Below are 22,972 nucleotides of genomic sequence, written 5' to 3'. Positions count from 1 at the left end.
AAAAATACTGAACGTGTGCATACGGCCTAAGGCTATGTTCACACTGCGTATATGTCCGGCCCCATATTTCCGCGGCCGGACATATACGTGTTAAACTCCGGCCGGGGATTTGCGCTACTTGCGGCCGGCTACGTACGGAGTGCGAACTTACGCCCGCTGTCTACTTACGCTTCCCGAGCGCCCTACGTAGCGATCTGACAGCGGTCTTTTACTTGGGAATCTTCGCCTAGCCCCGGACACCCCACAGAACCTTTTGGATCGGCACAAAAAGCTGCAAAAAAGAAGAAATCACCACTACGTACGGGACCGCATGTTACACTACGGGCGTAAGTTACGGCATTTTTGTCCTCAAACAATGATCTGGCTCATTTCTTATGGCGCCGCGTACGATCCTCGCGTAAGTTCTTACGTAGTGTGAACTGTGTGGCCGTAGATTGTATACTTTCCATTGTACGCAAACTACGTAAATCCCCGGCAGCTTATTCACGGAATGCACTACGTCCGGAGACTTACATAGTGTGAGCATAGCCTTACACTTTATTGAGTTTAACATCCATCTATTATCATGCACTTTATTGTTTTTTTTATATATTTTACATGTGCATTTTATGTATATGGGCTTCCTGCACAAATTATGTCAACATATATACTATTTATTATATTTTTACGTGTATTGGCCATTATGCATTGTGGGTATTTTGCTTTGTTTAAGCACTTAGCACTTTGTCTGTTTGAAGCAATAGAGAGGTATTCTTGCATGCATTTACTTATATGTATTCAGTGAGTGGGCGGTAGCTATCCGGAGGCGGTGTGACGCTTCCTTCATGCCAGGTTACCGTCCTTGGCTCCCTGGCAACGCGGCGTGACGTACAGGTCACGTGACGTGGTTGTGCTGCTGCACCGGGAAGCGGAGCATGTGACTGGTTAGGGGGAGGCGTCTATACACCAGAACTCCGGCTAGCTATGGTGTATTTAAGGACAGGGACAAGGGAAAATGCCAGCCTCCTGGAAAATACAAGACCCGAAACGGGCGTTGGAGGAGCGGCACATATCCACCTCGCAGGTAGTGTTATTTCTAATACTTCATCTCCCTCTCCGGTGCTTACTAGGCCACTGGCCTCTGTGCAATTGGTTTGACTATACCAGTTACTGGAGGGTTAGTGCAATGGCAACTACTGACACAGGTGTGGTGTTATTTGTATATTCCTTTACATTGCGCTTTATGTATTTATAATTCTTATTTCCTGTGGGGTGTGATTGCCCATGTGCATGGCTATGAGATCACCTTTTAATACGTGTGTTATGTATTTTTAATGGATTCCTTTATAAAGATTAGGTCTTGTTATTGAAAATTTGTCCTTGTGTTCGGAGGTTTTAGATTTTGGCTTTGGACAGGCTACATTTGGTCTATATTGGAATTTAGCTCTGCTGATTAAGCCTCCCTGTGGCAGATTTAACCAGCGGAGTGCCGATCGGACCGCACGGAGGAGGGTAAGAGACCTCCGGCGGTCCGCTAAAACAACTGGGACCCCCACAGTCTCACTGTGGGGGTCCTGATCAGTAAGTGACAGGGGACTCCCCCCGTCACTTACACTTAAATGCGGTTTAAGGGGTTAATGAAGGGGTGAACGCTGCAGTCTGCCATTAAGGGTGAGGGCCCAGGCTGCTCACTACAGCTGGCCCCCACCTGCTATGAAGCGTACTCCGCTCCGTTTTCCTCTCTGAAAAGCGCTATATGCATATGGCATTTTTTAGTGGACCTGAAGACTTCCATTGAAGTCTATGGAAGAAAAATGCCAGTTTGCTGAAAGAACGACAAACCCTCAAAAGTTGGACAAAATTGACTATACGTTATTCTGACCCTCTTCCTCCCCCATGGTAATACAGATGACTTGTTCTAAATAGTTTCCTCCCTTTCTTATAAGATTTACTTGGACTGTAATAGTCGTTCTTCCTTCTTGTACAAATTGTTAGTAAATATCACTGAGAGAGGAAGTAATGGCTACTTCCCTGCTGTGAGTTCTCTGATGATTCACAACAGCTGATTTCTGATTAAAATATCTGTCACATTCTAAACATAAAATGGCTTTCCCCTGTATGAATTCTCTGATGTCTAACAGCGTCTGACTGCTGAAAACAATTCCTACATACTGAACATGACAATGGCTTCTCTTTACATTTTCTACATTCTGGGCATAAAAACAACTTCTCTCCTGTGTGAGTTGTTTAACCCTTTGAGGACCAGGCCCAAAATGACCCAGTGGACCGCGCAAATTTTGATCTTAGTGTTTTCGTTTTTCCAGTTTTTCAGTTTTCTATCTACAAGCCATGTAAGTGCTTGTTTTTTACAGGAATAGTTGTACTTTGTAATGGCGTCTTTCATTTTACCATAACATGTATGATGGAATTCCAAATATATTATTTATGAAGATATAAATAGGTGAAATCGAAAAAAAGAATGCAATATGGTAACGTTTGGGGGGTTCCTGTGTCTACGTAATGCACTATATGGTAAAAGCAACATGATACTAATACTCTATAGGTCAGCCCGAACACAACCATATGCAGGTTACACAGATTCTCTAATGTTATATATGTATTTTTTTTATGAAATCCTTTTTTTTTTGGCAATTAAATATTAATAAAATGGGCCTATTGTGACGCTTATAACGGTTTTATTTTTTCACCTACGGGGCTGTATGGGGTGTCATTTTTTCCGCCATGATCTCTAGTTCTTATTAATACCATATTTGTGAAGATCGGACGTTTTGATGACTTTTTATTGATTTTTTTAATATATAATGTAACATAAAATCGGTAATCTGCGCACTTTTTTCCCTCTTTTCGTGCTACACCGTTCACCGATCACAATGACGCTTGTTATATTTTAATAGATCGGACAATTACGCATGCTGCGGTATATTATATGCTTATCTATTTATTTATTTTTATATGTTTTATTTATATAATAGGAAATGGGGGTGATTTCAACTTTTATTGGGGGAGGGGCTTTGGGGTAGTGTAATAGTGTTTTGAACTTTTTTTTTTTTTTTACACATTTGAAGTCCCTTTGGGGGACTTTTACATTCACTAGTTTTGATGTCTAATGCATAGGCATAGCATTGATCAGTGTTATCGGCGATCTGCTCATCGAGCCTGCCTGTGCAGGCTCAGTGTAGCAGATCGCCGATCGGACCGCACGGAGGCAGGTGAGAGACCTCCGGCAGTCCGTTTCAACGGCCCCTTGTCACTTACACTTAAACGCTGCGGCGGCCGCGGCGTTTAAGGGGTTAACGACACGCGGCAGCGCGATCGCTGCAGCGTGTCATTAGCGGTGCGGTCCCGGCTGCTCACTGCAGCCGGCCCCCACCTCCTATGCAGCGCGCTCTGTTTCGGAGCACGCTTCATAGCGGGAGAAACATCCAGGACGTAGAGTTACGTCATGGGTCGTTTGGGGACAGACTTCCATGACGTAACCCTACGTCCAGGGTCGTCTAGGGGTTAATGTTGAACAAGATGCGGGGGGCCTTGTCGGCATGCCTGTACCCCTGGCTGATGAGCGGGGGGGGGGGGCTTGTGGCTGTGGCCGGTGAGTTCCAGGGGGGAAGGGGCGGGTTTGGGTGAGGGTCTGAGGATGCTGGGCCACGACTGCTGAGCTGGGGGAGGGGGAGAGCGAGATGCCGGGTGGCTGATACACTCCGGGGAGGAGGGAGGGTGTCGGGATGCCGGGCTGTGACTGATACGCTTTAGGGTGGGGGTGGTAGCGCATCGGCATGCCGGGTTGCCACTGATAAGCTGGGGGTCGGGGGGGACTTCGGGAGGGTGTCAGGCGGCTGATGAGCTCCGAGGGGGGGGCTAAGGGAAGTTGGGTGATTTTGGGAGGGTGATGAATGGGGGAGGGGGGGGGGTCAGGGTCCGGCTGTGGCTGATGTTGTCTGGGGAGGAGGGGGCAGGTGTCGGATCCCGTTACCTGATGCGGGTACAGGGGTTTGGGGGTGTCACGATACTGGGGCTCAGTGGCTGCTGATGAGATGGGGACGGCAGCTGGTGTCTTCTAGCACTGTATTTGATCCAGCAGGGGTCGTGTGACTTCTGAGTTAGCTGTTATTGGTTAGCTAACCCAGACCTTATAATCGCTCCATTCCCAGGCTTATAGCGCTTTTATCCTTTGGTCTATGGGGCTGTGATGATGTCATTTTTTATGCCATGATGTGTTCTTTCTATCGGTACCTTGATCGCGCATATGCGACTTTTTGAATCGCTTTTTATTACAATTTTTCTGAAGTTGATGCAACCAAAAATGTGATTAATTAATAGTTCGGCCGACTACGCAAGCGGCGATAGCAAACATGTTTATTATTATTTTATTTATAACATGGGAAAGGGGGGGGATTCTGACTTTTATTAGGGGAGGGGGCTTTTTATTATTAACATCACTTTTTTTAAAACTTTTACACTTATACTAGAAGCCCCCCTAGGGGTTAGGGTTATTCCCCCTGGGGGACTTCTAGTATTAGGGTGCGTGCACACTACGGAATAGCCGCGTATAACCCGCAGCGTATTCCGTCGCTCGTCCCCGCACACGGCGGCGCGCTTTTCCGCCGGTGCCATAGACACTGTTCTGTGCACGGGTGGATTAAGCGTTCCGTCGAAAGAATTGACATGTCATATGCCGCTGGATCTATGCTGTATATACTTATACAGCAAAGATCAATGAGATAGGCACTTGTTTGTTTTTGGCTGCAGCAGCCGAAAGCAAACGAGTGCCGAGCCGGGATCAGCGCCATCTTGGCGGAGACCCCGGACGGCACCACAGACGGAGATCAATACTCCGTGACAACGTCCCGGGGGAGCGATCTCCGCCACTAGACACCAGGGAAGCGCTGGATCCAGTAATCGGATGCAGCTGTCATCTTGACAGCTGCATCTGATTACCTTATTAGCGGGCACGGCGATCGGACCGTGCCCGCTAATAGCCGTGGCCCCGAGCTACATGAGGCACCCAGGACCGCGGCGGCCCACAGCGTGTGGACGTACAGTTATGTCCTCGTGGGGGAAAGGGTTAAAGTATTGTATTGCCCCCTAAAAGTTATACAAATCACAATATCAAATATTCATAAAATGGGAAAATGGAGGTGATTTAGCAGAGGGAATTTATTTTATTTTTTTAAACATACACATTAATTTGAAGTCCCCCTGGAGGACTTCTAATACAACTACACTGATCTCTCATAGAGATTAGTGTTGTATATTTAATAGAGCACTGATCCATTAGTAGTAGTTTATATCGTGTATAGTGTGTATAGTATGTGCTGTACTGAATGCTCTATGTAGTGTATATAGTATGTGCTATACTGTATGCTGTATGTAGTGTATATAGTATGTGCTGTACTGTATGCTGTATGTAGTGTATATAGTATATGCTGTATATAGTATATGCTGTATGTAGTGTATACAGTAATGTGAGACAGTGACAGGGATGGTGGTTAGGAATCGCTATACCTCCCCGAGATACCTATCATACGTGAGCACTAGGTTCCAGAAAGTCCATACCTTATCCAGGGAAAGCTGGGTGAGATATGGAGGAATCCAGGAAAGCTAAAACCCATAGCAAACTACTTGCTATTGGCTGCTTTGTAGTGGCAGTAAATGGGCCTGGATATTTATGGAATGACAGGCAGGTTGGTAGTGGGGCCTGTCATTCCCTTTCTGGCCAGTCCAGGTTTTTGTGTCTGGCCCAAGTCAGCCCAGGTGCTGGAGGCCACTGATCACTGCCTGATAAGAGGAGGCACAGAGTGCGCAGAGTGCGGCTGTGCATGGAGGTCTCTCCTGGCAGTGGGGAGGGTCAGGGCTGCTAAAGCTTCTGCTGGGACTCTCAGCCACACCGGTATTGTACCAACTTGTGTTGTTTTATGTTGGGTGACTGGTAGCACGTCCCCTGTATAGCCAGGATTTGCTGTGTTAGTTAGAGCTCAGACGAGCAGGATTTATCTTATTTTGGGCCTGTATATAAGGCTGAATTTCTTTTGGCTTCAATAAACAAACAGGGACGTCTCTGTTTTATCCTAGTTTGTGTCACTGTCTCTGACTGATGTTCCTGCTGTCTGCGCTGCTCTACAGAGCTCATCTCCCACAGTACATAGTTGCACATTTGATGGCGCAGTCTCGACAAATCAATGTATGTTCCAGCAAGCTCTGTCCCCGTAATGAGCCCCAATGCAAACTGTAAGCCTAAGCACAGGCTTCTAGTTAAAGATAAACCTGCCAGTATTGGCTGGAATTACACACTACAAGGCTACAATTCAAGAATATTGAACAGATTTTATTAACATGATTAAAATAAATCTCCAACTTCATTATCCAGTGCAAAAGGATCCAGTATTACAGACAACCACAAGCCACAGTATCTATGTCATATATTATCTCACAATGGTCACATATTGATGCTCACCGGATTTAGGAGGCCATGGAGATACACTACATGATTACAGCTTATGTGCTTACTGTTACCATTTAGTTACTATATGACATAGATACTGTGGCTTGTGGTTGTCTGTAATACTGGATCCTTTGGCACTGGATAATGAAGTTGGAGATTTTTTTTAATCATGTTAATAAAATCTGTTAAATATTCTTAAATTGTTGCCTTGTGTAATTATAATATTTTGGACAGGTGATATGAGGGTTTATTAACAATATGAGGCTGGGTTCACACTGAGTTTTTGCAATCCGTTCAACGTATCCGTTTTTAGTGTTTTTTTTTTAATGGATAGAAAAACTTAGTCAACACTACTTTTGTATCAGTTGAAAAAAACGCATCCGTTTCAATACGTTTTTTTTATAATGGAAGTCAATGGAAAGACGGATAACATACAATTGCATCCCTTTTTTTTTATTTTTTTTATTTCTCCCCATAAAACGTATACATTAAACGGATTGCAAAAATGCAGTGTGAACCCAGCCTAAGGCAGAGACCTTGTTATAGATTTGGTTGTCTATTGGAACTATTGTGTGAACAGTGTTGGCTGTAGGCTGTATATTCGGCCTCCAGCCACTAGATGCCGCTCTCTCCTCCCAGCTACAGGGCCTGGCAGGAAGCTCACTCCTAGAAGAAGAGGCTAGAAGAGCCTGAGGGAAATGAAGATGGCCGTGTGCTGCAGGGAGCCAGGTAATCATGAGGAGCCCACATGAGGGGGGGTTATGGTGAAGGAAGTAAAGCTATAGATTGGTGTGAGAGGCTAAGAGACTAATATATATATAACACTGGTCAACGGCCAAAAAGGTTCCGATATGAAAACAGTTGATTCTAACGTAATGTTGGGGTGCCGAAATCGAAAATGATGTTCAAATTTTGAAACTGGCTCTTAATTTTCAAGATATAGACATACTTTCTATATTTCTCACAGCCTGTGATACAATACTGAGAAAAGTTTGCATCATCAGCATTGCATCATCAACTGGTATATTGCATCATCTTAGAATGACCAATATGGAAAAAAGGGGAAGGCTAGATTCACACTGCATTTTTTTTAAATCGTTTTTTTTTGCAATGGTGTGCATCCGTTCTTCCATTAAAAAAAAAAAAAAAAAAAAAAAAAATCGGATCAAAACAGATCAGTTTTTTTTTGACGGACAGAAAAGTAGTGTCAGCTACGTTTTTGTGTCCGTTATAAAAATGTATACTTTTTTTTTTTTTTTGCCAATGGAAAAATGGATCAAAACAGATGCACACAAATGCATCAGTTTTTTGTTTTTTTGTTTTGTGCAAAAAACAGATTGCAAAAACGCAGTGTGAACCTAGCCTCAATGGAACCCATCAATGCTTGCAGATTACTGTTGGACAGTTATCAGAGACAATCCCATGTATGAATACAAAAGACGTGTAAATGCACTGAGAAGCCATTGAATAAGGACCTACATTCCAGAGTTCAATAAACATAATTAATTTGTAAAAATTCTTACATCTGCCTGTAAATTGTAGTTGATTTCAGATAGAACTAAGTTTCCTATGACTATATTTCAAAAGTTTATGACCAGTAAACTTGCTTCCTTATGATTGCAGAAGTAATAAATCTGTCGGCTATTATACTGTATTCTATACAATTCACAAAATAGTAACATGAGAACTCTTCCATATCATAGAAACTAGAGCCAATTCACATTTTTCCTTGTCATATTTGAATTCAGCACATAAAAATCATTAAGAAATGGCTAATTTTGTTTCGGAATCAAACAACTTTTGAAAATTTGTTGGCCAGTGATTAGAGCTGTGACTAATATAAACTGTATACACAGCTCTGATTACCAGTCTCCCAGTATACTAGCCTCTCATACCAATGTATATAGCGTTATCTCCTTCAGGATAATCACTTATGTGGGCTCCTCATTATACCACCAGTCTCACACCGCACTGTATATACTGGTGGTATAATGAGGTGCCCACACGAGGGGGATTATGCTGAAGGAGATAAAGATCCAGTCACCCCCAGTCCGCCCCAGTCACCAAGGTTTCATGTGGCCCCATGCAGTTGTTTGCTGGAGGAGCGTGTTGGAAAGGTGTTCTCACCCAACACGCTCCCCGGCAGTCCTCCTGTGACTTCTTCAGGTCTTTCTTCTGTTGCTCCGGCTGCTACTTCCCAGACAGATTTGTCTCGGTAGTGATAGGTCACTCAGCCAATCACTGGCCGCAGTGTTGTTCCACCTCAGTCAGTGATTGGCTGAGAGGGCTCAGAGCTGAGAGATAGACGTCTCAGAAGTAACGGCCAGAGCATGAAGACGTGACGGAGGACCCTCATGGAAGTGTGGTAGGTGAGAATAGGCAGCTTATTTCCCTTGTGGCCCCATCTGCCTGTCCGTCTATCTGTGTAAGTGGCTACAATTCAGCTGCCAGGTGATGTCCTGTGGCCCAGGTGTGGGGATTTTGGCTCCTGTTCTGCTGTATATGGAATTCTGCACTGGTAAGTCACCGCATCAGCAGGGTCAGCTGCCCTGATCTCACCACTACATCTATGCAGAGAAGTGGCCTGACTCTATGTAGGACCTTACTGTCCGATAACAAACTCCACTCCGCTCCGTCTTGCAAATTAATCTCTGCTGCTTTGGGATATTTATTAAGACTTAAATATAGGCTAAAATTTTGATGCACATAGGCCTGATGCCTGTGCTTTCTTTGTACCTTTCCACAAGGGGAATATGTCTGCAGAGGGTACACCTGGTTACAAGGGGCATACAGTATATCTGCAGGGGGTATACCTGGCTAGAAGCATATCTGGCTACATGGGGTAATGCATATCTTTATATCCGGCTACATCAGGGCATATCTTTATATCTGGTTGCTGAGGGGAGGGCATACTTTGCTATAATTGGCAATATTTGGCTGCGGGCGGTATACCTGGCTGCAAGGGCTATTTGTTGCTGCAGTGGGCATATCTGAATACAGTGAACATACCTGGCTACAAGTGGCATATCTGGCTATAAGGGCCATGTCTGGCTTCAGAGGGCATAGTATATGTCTACAGGAAGCATACTTGGTTGCATGGGGCATATTTGGCTACAAGAAGCTTTCCCTTGAGCTATAGGAGGCGTATCTAACTACAGGGGGCATCAGTAACTAAGGAAGGGGGCATTTTTATTTGAAGTTACTTACTTGGCTTCTATAGTGTAAATTAACCGTTGCACCAATACTATATGGCAGATATAGCCTCTTCCATTGGGCACTGTCCACAAGGGTATTAAAGCAAATGGGCTCAAAGTCCGGATCCTTTTCTTTGAATTTCCCGTTTGCATAGTGGTCTCATAGAGACCTATCGACCGGTCTACAACCAGAGATGGTATCATGGCGGTTTTTCTGCAGTGGGCAGATGTGTGGTTTTATGACTTTGCAATATGTGATAGACCTCAAACTCCAAAGCAAAATAAGTGACACAAAAGAAGCAAAATAAAGACACAACACACTGTAATTAGGTGTAAAATGATCGTAATTTTATTTAAGATTATGACAATAGAAAAGACCCCCGACTCACAAAAAGTCACCCTCCAGCACTCAGGCGAGGAAAAACTTGAGGGTAACACTAATATAAAATGTTATGTGTTATCTGGGAGGGCAGGATAAACTTGAGAAGGGGGCCCCACCAGTTGTTCGGATTTATTGGGGGCTAATGTCGACCCTACCACTGACAGCCTACCACTGTGGAGGTAACCCCTCTCTCCCCAGACAGAGAGTGTTGCACTGATTTGTCCACATCTGCCCTGCTCATTCCTTTACGTTCCCAGCATGCTCTATCAGCCCTTGTGTTTCCCATCCTCTCCATTTCTGATATAATCTGTCTGCCCTTACACTCAGCCATTCACACTGCTGTATATAAAGTTTCTGTCACTGTCCTCATGCACAGCTCTCTGATTCTGACTTCCTGATTGGTCCATGCTTAACACCCCCCCTCTCCCCACTGCTGTCATGTGACCACACAGACCTCTGACAGCAGCCCTGCTTCTCTATTCTAGCCTGTTGTACTACGCTACTGCAATATTGGGATCTGCAGTTCCATCCTGTATCTACAAACTGCTGCTGTAGTTTCATTCTTATGCACATTTTATACATTATACTCTACGTGCTGATTGCTATACTGTACAGTACCATAAAACACGACATATTCAGCTGTTTCTAAATGTTTGTTACCATCTTTAGGATTGCAATCTGATGAAGTGAAAGCTATACTCCCAAAACGCGTTATTGCTATTGTTTTCACATTCTTAAAGGGAACCAGTCACCCTGGGAGAACAGGCCAAACCCTCCCCACCTCTGGACAAAGCCCCCCCCCCCAATACTTACCCCCTTCTGCCGGTCCGGTCACTGGGAAATCACTGCAAATGAGCAGAGATGAGTCCGATACCCATAGGAAATCACAAACCGGACCCCTTTCTGCTCATTTGTATAAGCAGTGTGCAGCGGAGCGGCAGAGATTTATCAGCGGCGGGTGTGAGACTGGCAGGAGGGTGTAAGTTTGGGGGCTCTGGGACACCCTAGGGGTGGGACTGATTGGGCCCGCTTTCCCAGGGTGACAGGTTCCCTTTAAACTAATGCTACTTGATTTCCAATTAAGCCTTATTACTGACTTCTACCTAACCACCTTCCTTGGAGAATGGCGTGGCAGCGCCAGGATCATATCCACATTCCTTTTTTTTTCTTTGTTCCTGATCGAGGCATTGGCCCCCACTTGTGGTAACTTTGCGTCATTTGGATTGTTCGGCCGGCAGCCCTCTCTGTACAATACAAGCCGCCCCATCTACCTGGGGTTACATGCATAAAGCCCAAGGGGCAACAAGGTGAGAGTCCATCTATACCTTTCTCATATCCTATATTACACCAGCAGAATTACACGAGGCACCGTTTTCCTTGTACTTTTCTCCCTCTACACGTGACACAATCTGGAAGACATGGTGCTGTTAAAACTTTGTGTGTGGGGAGCATCATCCGGCAGCTGGAAGCCATGAGAGACAACACATGTGGCTGCAGGATGTACATATCACTGAGCCGTTAGTGTTCCATGTATCCCTACTACGGGTACGAATTTCCCTATGTCTCCTACATCATCGCACCATCAGGGGGGCAGTGTATCCTCCCCACATCATCACACCATCAAGGGGGCAGTGTGTCCTCTCCACATCATCACACCATCAAGGGGGCAGTGTGTCCTCCCCACATCATCACCCCATTAGGGGGGCAGTGTGTCCTCCCCACATCATCACCCCATCAGGGGGGCAGTGTGTCCTCCCCACATCATCACACCATCAGTGGGGCAGTGTGTCCTCCCCACATGCCGTATAGAAGTCTAGCAAGGCTGCCTAAGCAGAGTCCCTGTGAAATGCAACATAGGTACAATAATATACACATGAGCGAAAAATAATGAGATAGATCACCAAATGCAGTCCGATATAATACAATAGTGGGTCAGAGGGGAACAATCACCCCACGCGTTCCGCCGCCCAGCGGCTTCCTCAGGGATGTAAGTAGTAGAGTGAGGGGCATACTATATATACATATAACACATGTGGGTATAATTACAGTTCTAATTACATGTCATACCATGTGCAGGAGAATCCAGATCATGTCGGTGGTCGGCGCCATCTTGTGACGGCTGCCCATGCGCAGTAGAGATGGACAGATGATCACAAGAGGTCAATTGGAAGCTTCAACAAAATGGCGACCGTGACCAGAAACGAGACATACGGTGCCATAATAGAATGTACGCGCATGCGTAGTTTGAATCCCATAAAGTGCTCGCGCACGCGCACAACCTAAAATCTCATAGGATACATAGTCCAAGTAAAGTAGGCGCGCATGCGCACATAACGTTGTTAGTGCACATATAGGAATAACCAATACAAAAAAGTAAATGAAACCAAAATTAATTAAAGTCCCACAACATGCTATGCATAAAAAATTAATAAATAAATAAAAAATTAATAAATAAATAAAATAATCGCACATAGTAAATCCCATAGGCATATACCACATATCATAGGCATATACCACATATCATATAGAGAGACCTGCTGTAAGACACCTGCGATCTCAGAGAAACAGAGAGACATTGCTGTAAGTAAGAAGTGCGAACACAATAGAGCATTGTCGGTGGTGGGAAATGGTAAGATATGGCAACATCCACACAGTGCGGTATAATACAAAGCGACACGGCGTGCTATTATAAAGCAAGTAAGAAGTACAATCACAATAGAGCATTATCGGTGGTGGGAAATGCTGAGATATGGCAACATCCACACAGTGCGGTATAATACAGAGCAGCACGGCGTGCTATTATAAAGCAGGCAATCGTGCGGTATAATCATGCGGTATAATACCAAGCGGCACGGCGTGCTATTATAAAGCAAACAATCGTGCGGTATAAGACCAAGCGACACGATGTGCTATTATAAAGCAATCAATCGATCATGCGTAAACAGCAAGGTATATAGTATGATAGCTACACGTCTCAGAAAAGAAATATTGGAGATGTAAGATGCTAAAACCCAATCAACATCCACCATCAATATATCAGGGAAAGCAACATGTTGCAGTGCGGCGCATATTGGTAGGACCAAACAAAATAATAAATACTAATAAATAATAAAAATAAATAATAAGTAATAATAATGGTAAATAATAATAATAATAATAAAGAATGAGTAAATAAATTATTGTTATATCCATAGATGATGGGTCCAATCCTTACTAACGACGATATGTGGTATACAATGGGATAAGGTTCAGAGAAGTACGGTAATTTTAAAATGAGATAGAAATCAGTTATAGAAATAGAAAAATGAGATAGAAATCAGAGAAGGGATCGAGGACAGAGGTCCAAAGCATATAACAGTGCGATCTGGATATCGACCTGGTAAATACTCAAACCAGTGCGACTGCATGGATATTTAGACTGATAACGATATGGTATCAACATGGTAAGTAATCAGACCAGTAGATCTGCATAGATGTTGAGCAAAAAACATTGGCGCCTGAAACGCAGGCATAGAGAAGGGGTACACAATAATATTATAAATAATATTTCTGTAGATTAAATACAGGGATTAAATGTGTAGCTCGTAGAGGGGTTACTTTGGGCAATGTACTTTCGCCGAGTGTACTTCCAGAGAGCAAGCCAGTCAGCCAAACATGGTTACATATTCTAGGCTGCCATAAGTGTGCTTTATCTCGTTGTCCCTTATGTCGTTTTATTACTAATCAGTCTGTTTTTTGTTCTATTGCAACCGGCATTTCTTACCCCATTAAATCCTTTCTCAATTGCAATTCTACCTTTGTGATCTATCTGGCGGAATGTAGACAATGTCGATTGCAATATGTGGGTTCCACAAAACGTAAGCTCAAAACCAGATTTGCTGAACATCTTTCTGATGCGGTTTCTGTACGTACCCGCACATCCAGCAAGTCTATGTCTGGTTTGTCCAAGCATTTTGCTGAAGTGCATGGGGGCGTGTGCAGTAGTCTGTCCATGTGTGCTATCGAGCAAGTCCGTCCACCCTTGAGAGGAGGGGACCTTGTTCACACACTGAGAAAGCGAGAGGCGTTTTGGATCTTGCCGTTATGTACACGCATTCCCCAGGGTCTTAATTACAGAAATGATCTCTCCTTCATTTATTAGACTATTTTTTATATAATTTTTTTTTTTTTTTGCAATTTTTTTTTTTTTTTTTTTTTGCATTTGTAATTTACTTTTGTATATTTTTATATTGTATATGTTAAGTTGTAAAAATGTGTTTAATTCAACTATTAGCACACACCTGTTAGCATCATGTGATGTGATGTTTTTCTCCTCCCTTTTGGGGGGCGTATCCCTTGTAACAGGCCTGTATTTAGAGTTCATGCTGCCCTAGGCACTTTGCATGCCGAGGCGCCCCCCCCCCCTCCCCCGGCGAACTAGTGCCCCCTTCCCCTCGGCACTGGCAGGTTACATGCATGGTGTATACCCTGGCACAGCTGGCAGGCCGGCACTCCAGCACCCAGTACTACTGAGCGGCACCCCCCGACTGTCAGTAGTACTGGGGTACCCTTTTGCTTGATGCCCGCTCTTCTCATCATCAGACGTGATGGAGGAAGGAGGGCGGGGACTTAATTTGGGGACCGCTTCTGTCCAGTGTCGGACTGGGGCACCCGGGGCCCACCAATATAGAACCAGTGAAACGCGACATGCTGACCCGCTCCTTTCCTGGATTTATCTGTATCTGTGACAAATCTCAGAACACCCTCCATTTATACAGCTCTCAGGGTATGCTGGGAGTTGTAGTCTCTGAGAGGACAACCCTTTAATAAATCACTGTGTGCAGAGTCTCCTGGTGGCTGCAATCTGTGGGTGACAACCATCAGCCCTGAGGGTCCAGCAATACATCTGTCTACACTGTAATACAACTCCTAGCATATCCTGAGGGTTGCAGACTGTCAGTACATGCTGGGAGTTGTAGTGCATGCAGCTGTTGTAGTTAGGTCCTAGGAGGCTTGGTGGAAGATCAGAATACATAGATCTGTGGGGGCTCAGTGCAGGGAAGTGACCCCAGAACATCACTAATAGGGGATAGAACAAAAACATCTACTCCCTATCCCCTATTAGTGATGTTCTGGGGTCACTTCCCTGCACTGAGCCCCCACAGATCTATGTATTCCTATATGTCGTATAATGCACCTAGGACCCAACTAGAACAGCTGCAGGCACTACAACTCCCAGCATATCCAGAGGGCTGCAGACTCAGTACATGCTGGGAGTTGTAGTGCCTGCAGCTGTTGTAGTTGGGTCCTAGGTGCATCATACACTGGATGCTTTGTGGGAGATCAGAATACATAGATCTGTGGGGGCTCAGTGTAGGGAAGTGACCCCAGAACATCACAGTGGTAATAGTTAGTGTCTATGTTGGCTGCAGTCCAACAAGAACAATGTGACCGTGGTAGTAGCACTTAAAAACTGATCACCGCCTCCACAACTAGTTTCGCTCCTAAACGGAGCGTCTTCAGGCCATTAGCCCTACACCTGAAGACGCTCCGTTTAGGAGCGAAACTAGTTGTGGAGGCGGTGATCAGTTTTTAAGTGCTACTACCACGGTCACATTGTTCTTGTTGGACTGCAGCCAACATAGACACTAACTATTACCACTGTCAGTGGATTCATATACATACAGTTCTGACTGTGGAGTAGTGTTTTTAAGCCTTATTTCTCACCTGATTATTTTTTCATTATTTAATATAATAAAAGTTACGTTTTATTAGTTAGTCGGGGTCATCCCGGTTTGTTTGGGCTGCTGGCCCTTTGTGGGTTTAAGACCAAACTTCCCTGCACTGAGCCCCCACAGATCTATGTATTCTGATCTCCCACAAAGCACCTAGTGTATAGGACCCAACTACAACAGCTGCAGGCACTACAACTCCCAGCATGTACTGAAAGTCTGCAGCCCTCAGGATATGCTGGGAGTTTTAGTACCTGCAGCTGTTGTAGTTGCATTCTAGTTTAAAAGTTTGTGCTAGTGTACTGTAGTGACCGCAGGGCTGTCAGTACACTACCGCAAACCATACACTGACCCATTTAGACCCCAATGGTACACAGGCTCTGCACACAATAGAAGTGATTACAGTGCAGTTACTAATGACTCACAGGTGACGTCTTCTCCGATTGCCGTCGCTCACTTTTTTCTTTCTTCTCCATCTGGTGCAGCATCATGATGACTTCTCCGACCACAACTCGTCTGCAGGCGGGCAGAGCAGGGTGACTGGGGAAGGGAGGCAGCTGGGGGTAACTGGGGAAAGGAGGCAGCTGGGGATGGCAGGAGGAACAGCTGGGGTGATAGGGGGAGGGGGAGAAGCTGGGGAGTAGCTGGAGTGACAGGGGGAGCAGGAGAAGCTGGGGAACAGGGGGAGCAGCTGGGGCGATGAAGGCAGCTGGGGCAATGGGGAGAAGCTGGGGCGACAGGGGGAGAAGATGGGGTGGCAGATGGGGTGGCAGGGAGAGGGGGATAAGCTGAGGTGACAGGGGAAGGGGGAGAAGCTGGGGAACAGGGGGAGAAGCTGGGGCGACAGGGGGAGGGGGAGTAGCTAGGGGTGGCAGGGAAAGGCGGAGAAGCTGGGTAACAGGGGGAGAAGCTGGGGTGACAGGGGGAGGGGGAGCAACTAGTGGTGGCAGGTAAAGGCGGAGAAGCTGGGTAACAGGGGGAGCAGATGGGGCAACGGGGAGGGGGAGCAACTAGGGGTGGCAGGGAAAGGGGGAGAAGCTGGGTAACAGGGGGAGCAGCTGGGGCGACAGGGGGAGCAACTAGGGGTGGCAGGTAACAGGGGGAGCAGGGGGAGAAGATGGGAGGGCAGCTGGGGCGGCAGGGGAGCAGCCGGGGGGGCAGAGGGAACAGCCGGGGGGGAAGAGGGACCAGCCGGGGGGGGGGGGGCGGCAGAGGGACCAGCAGGGGGGGGGGGCGGCAGAGGGACCAGCAGGGGGGGGGGGGCGGCAGAGGGACCAGCTGGGGCGGGGGCAGAGGGACCAGCTGGGGTGGGGCAGAGGGACCAGCTGGGGCGGGGGCAGAGGGACCAGCTGGGGGGGATGCAGAGGGACCAGCGGGGGGGGATGCAGAGGGACCAGCTGGGGGGGATGCAGAGGGACCAGAGGGGGGGGGGAGGGCAGAGGGACCGGCTGGGGGGGATGCAGAGGGACCAGCGGGGGGGGGAGGCAGAGGGACCAGCCGGGGGGGGGGAGGCAGAGGGACCAGCCGGGGGGGGAGGCAGAGGGACCAGCCGGGGGGGGGGGCAGAGGGACCAGTCGGGGGGGGGGGGCAGAGGGACCAGCGGGGGGGAGGCAGAGGGACCAGCGGGGGGGGAGGCAGAGGGACCGACCGGGGGGGGGGGGGGGAGCGGGGGGTCAGCCAGCCGGCAGGAACAGAGGCAGGCTGGGAAGGAAGGTCCCCCTATGCAGGGCCGGCGTGAGCTTCCGGCACAGACAGTCACACAGGCCAGAAGCTCACATTGCAGCCCCGCGATGCCCAAAGTTCCCTGCTCAGCAGCGTGCGTGTGACGTCATCACGCCGCTGCTGAGCAGGGAAGTTCGGGCATCGCGGGGCTGCACTGTGAGCTTCCGGCCTGTGTGACAGTCTGTGCCGGAAGCTCACGCCGGCCCTGCATAGGGGGACCTTCCTTCCCAGCCTGCCTCTGTTCCTGCCGCGCCCGACTGATCCCCCGGCTGACCGATCATAAGAAAAAAGGAGGGGGTAAAAAAAAAAAAAAAATTAAATAAAAAAAGAAATGTGTCCTGCGGGTGCCGCCCCCAACAGGGCGCCGCCCTAGGCACCGGACCACGGGTGCCTAGTGGTAAATACGGCCCTGCTTGTAACATACTGGTCATATCCTCTTATAAAAGCTTGTAATATTCAGTATAAATTTGCCATGATTAAGGGACCAGTGTCCTGAAACGCGTCGGCGTGTTTTTTATTGTTATGTTTGGATTTTAAGAGGATTTCTAATAAAGACTTTACATTTTACTTGGAGCTGTGGACTTCCACTTTTTACCTATTGCCACCGGAAAATGGCCCGGATCTCTGTTTCCTTCCACCTGTTCCAGACGTAATTGAGGACCAGCACCACTGACTATTGCACACATGGTGAGCTGATTTGCCTTTCTACTTATAAACTAATAATTGGCCTAATACCCCCAAATAAATTAAAAATTGTCCCTTTTCCCCAACTAAATAGGCATGGCCGCCATTCCCATTAGAAGCTTGCCATGATGCAATTACAAAGTCCTTGTGCTGCCAGGAGAGTAGAAACCCCCCACAAGTGACCCCATTCTGGAAACTACACCCCATAAGGAATCTAACAAGGGGTGCAGCCGGGATATGGCCCCCTGGTGACGGGCACATTTGTGCCGTGAAAAGGAAAAAAATTGTATTTTACACTTTCACAGCACATGTTCTACAAATGTGCCCATCACCAGTGGGGTCCATATTCTCACTGCACCCCTTGTTAAATTCCTTGAAGGGTGTAGTTTCCAGAATGGGGTCACTTGTGGCCGTTCCCAGTGTCCTGGCAGTACAGGAGCTTTGTAATTGCGACATGGCCTCCCTCCTCCATTCCAGCCTCTAAATGGCGCTCTGTCCCTTTGGTGGCTTGCCCTGTGCCAATAAGGCACAATATATCCACATGTGGACATTACCCATGGGTAATTACCCCACACGTTTTGCATTTGTATTCTCTTTTAACCCCTTTTGGTAATGAAAAAAATCAAGGCTAGACCAACATTTAGTGTAAAAATGTTTACATTTTTACACTAAATCATTGATTTAGTCTTGATTTTTTCATTTTCACAAGGGGTTTAAAGATTAAAAAAAACCACAATGTGTAGAGCAATTTCCCCCGAGTATGGAAATACCCCACATGTGCACATAAGGCGCCATGCGGCTGCAAGACGTGCTTTTGGAGGCTGGATTTGGCTGTAATGGATTTTCAAGGGCCTTGTTGTATTTAAAAGGGCTCTGTGTTGCCAAGACAGTAGAAACCCCCCACAAGTGACCCCATTCTGGAAACTACACCCCTCAAGGAATCTAACAAGGGGTACAGTGAGGATATGGACCCCACTGGTGACGGGCACATTTGTGCAGTGAAAGTGAAAAAATGTAACTTTTCACTTACACGTCACATTGTTCCACATTTGTGCTAGTGGGGTCCATGTCCTCACTGCACCCCTTGTTAGATTCCTTGAGGGGTGTAGTTCCCAGAATGGGGTCACTTGTGGGGGGTGTCCAGTGTTTTGGCAGCACGAGCGCTTTGTAAATGCGACATGGCCCTTGAAATCCTTGAAATGACGAAATATAACGGAGGCGTTGAAATTCACTAGGCGCTCCTTTGTATCTGAGGCTTGTGGTTGTGTCAAATATCGCAATAGGGCCACATGTGGGGTATTTCTATAAACTGCAGAAACGGCAATAAATATTGGGGTGCATTTCTCTGCTAATAGGTTTATAATTATGAAAGATATTGGATTATAATTAAATTTTCAATTTTCTTACACACTTAGCCTTTATTTCTGTGACCTAAAGGGTTAAGACACTTTCTGGATGTGCTTTTGCACAGTTTGGGGGGGGGGGGGGGTGCAGTTTCTGAAATGTGGGGCTTCATAACATACAGTCCCCTCACATACACTTTAAGCGTCAACTGGTCCCTTGAAAAATCTGATTTTAAAACTCTTGTGAAAATGCTGCTAAACTTTGAAGCTTTCTATTGTCTTCAAAAATTGAAAGTAAGTTTAATAAATGCCGCCAACATAAAGTAGACATATTGCTTATGCTATTTAATATCTAATTTATGTGGCATAACCATTGTCCTTAGCACAAAATTTCTAAGTTAGAAAAAATGCAATTTTTCACGTTATTTTGGGGTTTTCATAAAGATAGGCTGTAAGTATCGAATGAGCCAGATAGGTAACAGCATCCTGAAGTTATTAATGGATAAAGTGACACACGTCATATTCCTGAAATTTGGTCCGGTCCTTAAGGCCATTTTGGGTTCTGTCTTTAAGAGGCTAAAAAAATCTCAAGTCTTTCAGTACTTATCATCTGTTGTATGTCCTGCAGGAAGTGGTGTATTCTTTCAAGCCTAGAGAGCATGAGAGGTTTTCTATGTGGATTTGCTACTGCTCTGGACAGTTCCTGACATGGACAGAGGTGGCAGCACAGACTGGAAACAATATACCACTTCCTGCAGGACATACAGGAGCTGCTAAGTACTGGAAGACAGGAAATATTTAAATAGAAGTAAATTACAAATCTATATAACTTTCTGACACTAGTAAATTTAAAGAAAACATTTTCTCTAGAGAATTTTACTTAGTTGAGCTTAGATATATCACCACATTGGTATCATACACTAACTATTATTGACTATATGAGTGCTATTATAATTTTAGTGTACAGATCCTATGTAGACATTGTATCTGACCACTGTATAGCGGTACTTTTGGATATATGGTGCTTGTATAGTGGTAGTGTTGTACAGATCCTGTGTAGACATTGTATCTGACAACTGTATGGCGGTATTATTGGTCATATATGTGCTTGTATAGTGGTAGTGTACAGATCCTATAGCTGGTATCTGACCACTGTATGGCAATATTTTTGCATATATAAGTGCTTGTATAGTTGTAGTGTTGTACAGATCCTATGTAGACATTGTATCTGACCACTGTATGGCGGTATTATTGGTCATATATGTGCTTATATAGTAGTAGTACACACATGATCATGTCATTAGGTAAATCCTAGCTATTTTATTTTTCTTGTATTGTTCATAGTGTAATTTACAAATGAATGTGAGAAGTGATAGTTGGCTCCATCCTAGGTGTTGTGTGACATTGTGTATTTTCTATATAGGAATAGTGGGCACCGCTAAAAGTAAGGAGTGCTAAACCAATGCATATAAGTAACAGACAACTCCCCAAAAAGACAAAAGCATATGCACAAAAAGGTAGCACATCATAATGAAACTTTATTGAGACAATAACAGAATATACAGAAAAATACCATAAACTATGCAGGGGTAAAGCAATAAGGGAGACAAACCCCAAACACTACCCTACATTAAAAACACTTAAAATGTCAACATAGGACCCGCCGGCGTACCAGCAAGGTCTAACAACCACTCTGACCCCGGACCATATGGGTTTAACAAAGCTGCCTAAGCAGTATCCCTATGACATATGACATCAAGAAAAATAATTAATATGAACAAAGGGTAGATTAATGAAACGATCACCATGTGTAGTCCAAAAAATAATAAGAAGCGGGTCAGATAGGCAACAGTCACCCCTAGGTCTGGATGAGTCCCGTACACTATGTTCCATACCTACTCTAACTTAGGGGTTATCCAGGATAAGAATAAACACAGCTACTTTCTTGCAAAAACAGCACCAGCCCTGTCCTCCGGTTGTGTGTGGTACTACAATTGAGCTCCATTCACTTCAATAGAACCGAGCTGCTAAACCTGAGCCAAACTGAGGACAGGAGAGGTGCTGTTTCTGGAAGAAAGCGGACATGTTTTTCTAAGCCTGGATAAGACTTTAGTCGCCTTCTGAGTTGCTCTCCTTCAAGCGCTGCACTTGTCTGGTTATTCTGATATCTATCTATTGCGTTTTTATGAGAGAGAAAAGTAGATTTAGAGCCCTTTGTACTGGGTGCCTTACTTAGTCTGGCCTCTCCCCATTGACCTTTCTAGCACGGGAGACCCCACCAGGAGCATTAACTCCAGCCAGCTTAGCTCAATGGATCACTAAGGCACGCAAGCTCCCTCACCACGTCAAGGTGAAGGCACAAAGAGGGAGCCCTCCCACCCTCCCACAAGCTCTACAAAGTCTTACGTAGCTTGTGCTTAACCAGAATTTTAGTTAAGTTTAAGTCTAGTTGGCTTAGTTGGTTTAAGTCTGGTCTAATTTAGATTTAAGTCCAGTTAAGATTTAAGTTAAGTTAATTTAATTTAAAATTTAGATTGGAGCAGAGATGAGTAGAGGTGATGCTCTACATGTAGATATCGTCATCATCATTATCAGCATCTTCTTTGTCAGTAATGACAGGATGATATTGATTTGACCACTCCGGGCACACAAAGCTGAACTTATTAAACATTTGCTGATCTTCAGATTTGATGACATTTGGTGGTTCAGCAAATTTCATAGGTTCTTCAGCATTGAGGTCAACAGAAGATGTCATCATGATTGCTGGTGGAACAATTCTCCCGGCTTCCACGTCCTCCCAATTGATATCCGAGAAGAATGGATGGCTCCTGATGTCCTCTTTGACTCCCAGCCGCTCAAACTGGTCTTTACGCAGCAGGCTTTTTAAGATGTTAACTGCGTCGTCAGTAAGGGACTTTGGGTAGTCTGGAGTATGAAACAGGACAGAGATTTCTGTTTCGGTCTGGTCTCTTCCATAAAATGGACGCTTGAAGGTCAAGAGATTGTAGAGGATGACGCCAATGGCGAAATAGTCGACTCCTCTCCCATGTAGCTGGCGTTTTATCATCTCTGGGGCTGCATATCCTGGTGTACCTCCGCACACAGTTCTGGTCAGGCTATATGCATTTGTCACAGCAAAGCCGAAATCTGTTATTTTTATGTGGCCTTCTCTGGTGAGAAGTATATTTTCTGGCTTCAGGTCCCGATGGATAATATTTCTTCTGTGCAGGAACTCTGTGCCACATACCACTTCGGCTGTGATGAACTTTACTGTGTCGGTATCAAGAGGCGAGTGCTTTTTGACAAATTCAAACAGGTCCCCTCCGGTGGCCAGTTCCATCACATAACAGGCAAAGTTCGGTGTGTGAAAGGCGGCCAAGCCATGGATCAAGTATGGGCTTTCATGAGTTAGTTGCAGGATATGGCGTTCTTTAAAGCTGACATGCCTCTTCTCTGTCACTTTAATGGCAACACATTCACTGCGGATGATGTCTTTT

The 22,972-nt window shown here is 45.6% G+C and overlaps 1 protein-coding gene across 1 annotated transcript in view; it reads right to left on the bottom strand.

Annotated features, from left to right (window-relative positions):
• Positions 1–22,972, bottom strand: part of LOC138770582 (uncharacterized) — a 52,697-nt gene that overhangs the window by 27,477 nt on the left and 2,248 nt on the right. The gene's annotated exons all lie outside the window — the stretch shown is intronic.

Source organism: Dendropsophus ebraccatus, chromosome 13, assembly GCF_027789765.1.
Source record: "Dendropsophus ebraccatus isolate aDenEbr1 chromosome 13, aDenEbr1.pat, whole genome shotgun sequence".
NCBI classification, from domain to species: Eukaryota; Metazoa; Chordata; class Amphibia; order Anura; family Hylidae; genus Dendropsophus; species Dendropsophus ebraccatus.
This window is presented reverse-complemented; position numbering and strand designations above follow the sequence as displayed.